This window comes from Macaca nemestrina, chromosome X (assembly GCF_043159975.1).
Source record: "Macaca nemestrina isolate mMacNem1 chromosome X, mMacNem.hap1, whole genome shotgun sequence".
Lineage (NCBI taxonomy): Eukaryota > Metazoa > Chordata > Mammalia > Primates > Cercopithecidae > Macaca > Macaca nemestrina.
In genome coordinates, this window is record NC_092145.1 from 138,425,934 (window position 1) to 138,431,933 (window position 6,000).

The window sequence follows — 6,000 nt, forward strand, 5'->3', positions numbered from 1 at the left end:
ACAAGCTGAATGTTGTTTTCATCCAGACATCATCTCATTCTGCACCCTTCCTTGCTCGCTCTGCTCCAGCCACACTAGTCTCCTTGCTCTTCTACAAATGTCCTGGGACGCTTCTACTTCTAAGTCTTTGGACTCACTCCTGCCTCTGCCTAGAAGCCTCTTCTGCAAGATAGGTTCTTTGCTCAAACATCTTCCTGACCATGCTATTTAAATTTGCAACACTCTGACATCCACATATTATATCCTCCTCTCTCCTTCATAACAAGTATTACCATCTACTATATCACGTTTCACTTATTTATTTTATTTTCTGACTCCTAGAGTATACGCTCTATGGAAGCAAGACCTTCTATCTGTTTGGTTTACTGCAATATCCTCAGCAGCCCCTAAAGAGTGCCAAGCACATAGTAAATGATCAATATTTATTGGTGAAATGAAGGAACAAATTTACTAAATGTTTATTCAAGGGCCTGTTATTTTTAAGACCCTGTGCTGAGTGCTAGAAATATAGTAGTGATACTAGAAATATAGTAATAAACAAAAGAAAGGCTTATTTTTTGTTTTGTTTTGTTTTGTTTTGTTTTAGGGACAGGGTCTCACTGTGTCATCCAGGCTGGAATGCAGTGGCGCAATCATACCTCACTACAGCTTCAACCTCCTGATCTCAAGCCATCCTCCAGCTTCAGCTTCCTGGGTAGCTAGGACTACAGGTATGCTCCACGATGCCAAGCTGACTTTTTTTTTTTTTTTTTTTTAAAGAAACTGGGTCTCACTATATTGCCCAGTCTGGTATCAAACTCCTGGCCTCAAGCAATTCTCCCACCTCGGCCTCCCAAAGTGCTGGGATTACAGGTGCGGGCCAACATGCCTAGCCCAAGAGGAAGTTTTAATATCATGGGACTTACAAGACAGTGGAGGAAGACAAACAATAGGAAAGAAGAGAGAGAGGAAAGGAGGGAGGGAGGGAGGAAGGAAGGAGAAAACTAGCAACAGTGGTAAGATCTATGAAGGTGCGAGCCAGGTGAGGTGATAGACCACATAGTTAAGGGGCCTAACTTCGACGAAGTTATGTGAAAGACATACAAAAAGCATTCCAGGCAAAACAGCAAAGGCCCTGAGACTGAGAAGGTAGGAGAAAGTTTAGTAAATTTACAGAAACAGAAAGACCACCAATGTAGCTAGAAAAAGGCTATGAAGAAGTGACAGCAGAAGCAGAGAGCCAGGTCCTGTAGGCCCTTTAAGTCAGGGAAAGTTGTTTGGATGTTGTTGTAAACACAATGAAAAAAAATTGCTAAAGGTTTTTTAAGCAGAGGAATGACAAGGCTGTTGTAATATTGTTCGTGAAGTTTTGGGCTAAAGTCACCAGAGTCCTGGATTACTCAAATTGCAATATGACAACTAGCACTCTGCCTCATGTGTTGTAGGCAGACATTAAATGACAGTTGATTTTTTTCCTTATTCTAAATATCACTTAGTACATATCACCAACTGACCTAGGTGAGGGAATACCTTTATTATTACCACCTTTTGTAGTTTTAATATGCTGAATGTTTTAAAATGGTTTTTATTCAATGCTTATAATAAAATTGAGATACTGAACATTCTGTTCCTAAAAAACCATTTATCCTCAAAGAGGTTTTTGATTGATTTCTTCCCAACAAGCTCTGTGCATTAACTCAAACTCAATCTGCACCAGAGACTCTATGTGTGTGCAAATGAGAGTTGAAATGTGAATCTCCAAGGAGCAAGCTTGGCCCTTGTTGATATGTAAAATTTTCCTCCAGAGCATTTGTGACAAATCCACTCTAGCATTCTCCTAGATGTACTCCGAGGCAACTTTGGAAGGCACACAGAGATAGGTTCCTTTAATCTCAAATGAATTTTCCAAAGGCTAAGTTCTATGTCTTTAGGAGAACTGAAAAATACCAAATGTTCATGTGTGTTTATTTTATTAAATTAGCTAAGAAAAAATAGGATGGGTTTCTGTGTTAAATCAAATCTCCTAGTATTCAACAGTTTAAAGGAAACTTTAGACTCTTTAGTTACAGACATTACTGGGGAAAGGCAATAATTCCATATAGAACTGTATCTATAGCAGCATTTCTTTCCAAATAAATTTTTATTAAATATTCCCATTAAAAAAAGAAATGTAGACTTCCAGTTGAATGTAGGAGACTCGGATGTAGATCCGCTCACTCTCTCACACAAAAAAGCTAAAAATATATTTTTTGAAAGGTATAAGCCCACATAGACAAAAATAATGGACCCCCTACTAGAAGCAAACTGAAATACTCTGTAGAATACCAGAAAGACTCAGAATTTGGAAGCTCTAGGTAACAGTAAATGTCAGAATGCATGATAAAGTTACAAGCGCTGGCAAGGATGTGGAGAAAAGGGAACCCTTACACACTGTTGGTGGGGATGTAAATTATACAGCCATTATGGCAAACAGTATGGAAGTTCCTTAAAAAATTAAAACTAGAACTACCATAGGATCCAGCAATCCCACTACTGAGTATATACGCAAAGGAAATGAAATGAGTATGTTGAAGAGCTATCTGCACTCCCATGTTTATTGCAGTACTGTTCCCAATAGCCAAGACGTAGAATCAACCTAAACATCCATCAAGGCAGGAATAATGTGGTATATATACACAAGGGAAAATTATTTAGCCATAAAAAATAGTGAAATTCTGTTACGTGTGACAACATGGATGAACCTGGAGCACATTATGTTAAGTGAAATAAGCCAGACAACAAAAAGATAAATACTGCATGATGTCACTCTGGTGAAATCTCAAAAGTGGTTCTCATAGAAGTAGAGAGTAGAATAGTGGCTGCCAGAGACTGGGGGGTGGGGAATATAGGGAGAGGTTGTTCAAAGGATACATAATTACAGTTAGATGGAAGGAATTAATTCAAAAGATCTATTGTACAGCAAGGTGACTGTAGTTAATGATGATTTATTATGTTCTTGAAAAATGCAAAGAGAGTGAATGTTAAGTGCTCTCCCCACAAAAAATAACTGCATGAGGTAATGCAATCGTTAGTGAGATTTAACCATTCCATAATGTGTATGTATACTTCAAAACATCATGTTGTACATGATAAATACAGTGTTGTCAAATCTTAAAAAAATAATTAAAAAGAATGCATCATAGAGTCAAAACCAAGGTGATTGCTTAAAACTCTCTCAACTACCCATAGGCAGGACCACAAAGATTCTGTTCTCTGGAGAAAGTAACCTGCAAACTTTTCGGTTGCAGGGACTGAACAGAGAGGGTGAGGGTAATCATGGGGCTGAACACAGGTAGATTTCAGGGAGGTCTGCCAACTGAACTGAGGGGATGCCCCAGCCTGGACATCCAGGACTTAGAGTCACCATAGTTAATGTTTGCCTAAGAAAGCACTCAGACCAAACTGGATTCAAATCCACGCTGCCAGTTGCTAGCTAAATGATCATGAATGAAGTCATTAACCTCTTCAAGCCTCAGGTCTCTTACCTGTAAAGTAGAGATAATAATATGTATCTGAGTTGTTGTGATAATTAAATTAGATAATATAAAAAAGGTATTTAGTACATGTTTGGCACATTATACATAATAAATGGTAGCAAGCATTATCAGTAAAGAGCAGGGTCTAGAATCCTTTCTGAAGGACTTGAAACTACCATTAAGTATATGTAAACTGACTCCTTTCTTTACATTATTTTCTAACAGATTACTATAGAAGTATAACCTGAAGTCTTCAGTAAGTCACAGGTTACAATCACGTTTGGTCGGGAGAACATTCCAGAATGGGCTCTGAAGTTAGACAAAATTGACTATTTCTGGCTCTTGCAATTACTAATGTGATCTTGACAAGTCACGTGTTTCTCACCTGTGAAGTTGGAATAGCAACAACTATGTGCAAGATTGTTGCGAGGATTGGCCATAAAGCAGGCATGCCCCAGCAGAGTGCCTAGGACATAGTGGGTGTCAACAAACAGAAGCCATTTTCACTATGATTATTATTAGGCCAAAAAAAATTATAAATGCCAATTGAAAATGTGATCAACTTTGGAATAAATATGCTTTGGGCTATTTTTGCCATTCATCAAATATCACTGGGGTGGGAGGGTTGTCTGACTGTTATCCAAGTACTGGGATTCCACTGACTTCTAAATCAATTTGGAAATTAACACAGTGTACTTCTAAATGGTAAACTATACGTCTTTTTTTGTCTAGGACATTTGCAGACATTTCAGCCAAACTGGCAGGGAAAATGATACTCAGTATTTTAGGTAGCTTTTTACACTGGGATTTTAACTTATGCAGTTTTTCTTTCTCTGTAAAGTAGAGTCTCTGGCCAGAATTAATTAGAACAGCACTTTTGTGGCTTGTACATGGACACTCATCTTCATTTCTTGGACTCTGAGCCTCAATTTCTCATTCAAGTGGAGAAAGCATATAACAAGAATATGGTGAGTAGTATTTTTCATCTCATAATCAATGGAGAAGTAAAAACTATTATATATAAATTCTCTGAAAATACTGGAAAATATTGCACTTTCAACAATATTTTGTAGGATATTTTAGTTACTTTATCAATGGTATATATTTTAAAAGCTTAGAACATATTATAAATTCATGGCTTTGCCACAGATTCTTATGTTCAGTTGCCTTTCTAATTGAACCAATTAACAAAACAAAATACACATTCAAATGAAACATGTATCTAAACCATTTAGGAATAATTAAAATTATAGATCAGGTTTTCTTTCACTGATCACAAATCATGGTAATGCTTTTGTGGTGCTCATTTCCGGGCTCACTTTGGTGTGTTTATTAAAGCACGGTATTGTCAGATCACAGGGAGTATCTCATTTTCATTTTCATATCTCCAATTCTAAAGGGAATTAAATTATCCAATTAAGCTGTTAATTAAAAAGACTCCTACAGAATAAACTGCAGGCTACCAATGGCATTTTCAATTTTCATTGCGCTGTGCTCAAAAGCAATTTTCTAAATTCAAAAGAACTCGAAGTTACTGCCCCGTACTTCACTTTATAAGGTGTGACTAGGAATGCTCCCTGAGAACTAAACCCATTTGTTCTTCATTCTGGGCACACAGCTAGACTACATGTCCCAGCCTCCCCTGCAGTTAGATTTAGCCAATGGAATATGAGCAGAAGTAATGTAGGCAACTTCAAGGACTATCGCAAATCTTCCACTCAATATCTTCCATGGCCTTTTTCCCTCCACTGGCTTCTTATAGATGAGCATACTTTCAATCATGTGTTGAAAATGGCAGAACCATAATATGGAAGGAGACTGGGTCCCTGAGTCACCAGTTAGAGGAGAGAAACTCACTGATAATTAATACCCATTATGTGTGTAATGAAAACAAGAAATAAACTGGGTTAAGCCATTGAGATTATCTGTTTCTACAGCTAGTGTGATCTTAATAAAAAAAAAAAAAAAAAAAAAAAAAGCAAGTGAACTTGAGGCGCATGCAAATATCTTAAACCTAATTGGAAATAGCCTCTTGCAAATTTTGATCAGGTCCACTTAGATACATATCTAACACTGTCATTTATATGCATCTTTCCTTGTGCCACTTCCCTATACACAAAAATTCTCATTTCATGGATCAGCTTAGAAACTAGAATAAACTCTCCAAGAAGGGCACAACAGGCTGCTTATTACCCACAATTTCTGTGCCCTGTGATGTCCATTTCCTGTACATGATGATGGTATGAGCTATGACATAGAAGGGCTGACCTGGGATCCTACAAACCAGTACTTTTCCAGATCTTAGAACATATCAGTGCCAGAAAGGTGTTTAAAATAATCAACAGGGGACTCAATTTGCACTGTCAGCATAACCCTAAAAGACACCACAGAGAAATCAGTATAAATTCTATTGTACGCCTCTGGATTTGTCTGAACTCAGGGAGGCAGTCAGGCATGCAGAGTCCCATACCACTCAGTCATTGTCTAACGGTCACCAGACACTTCC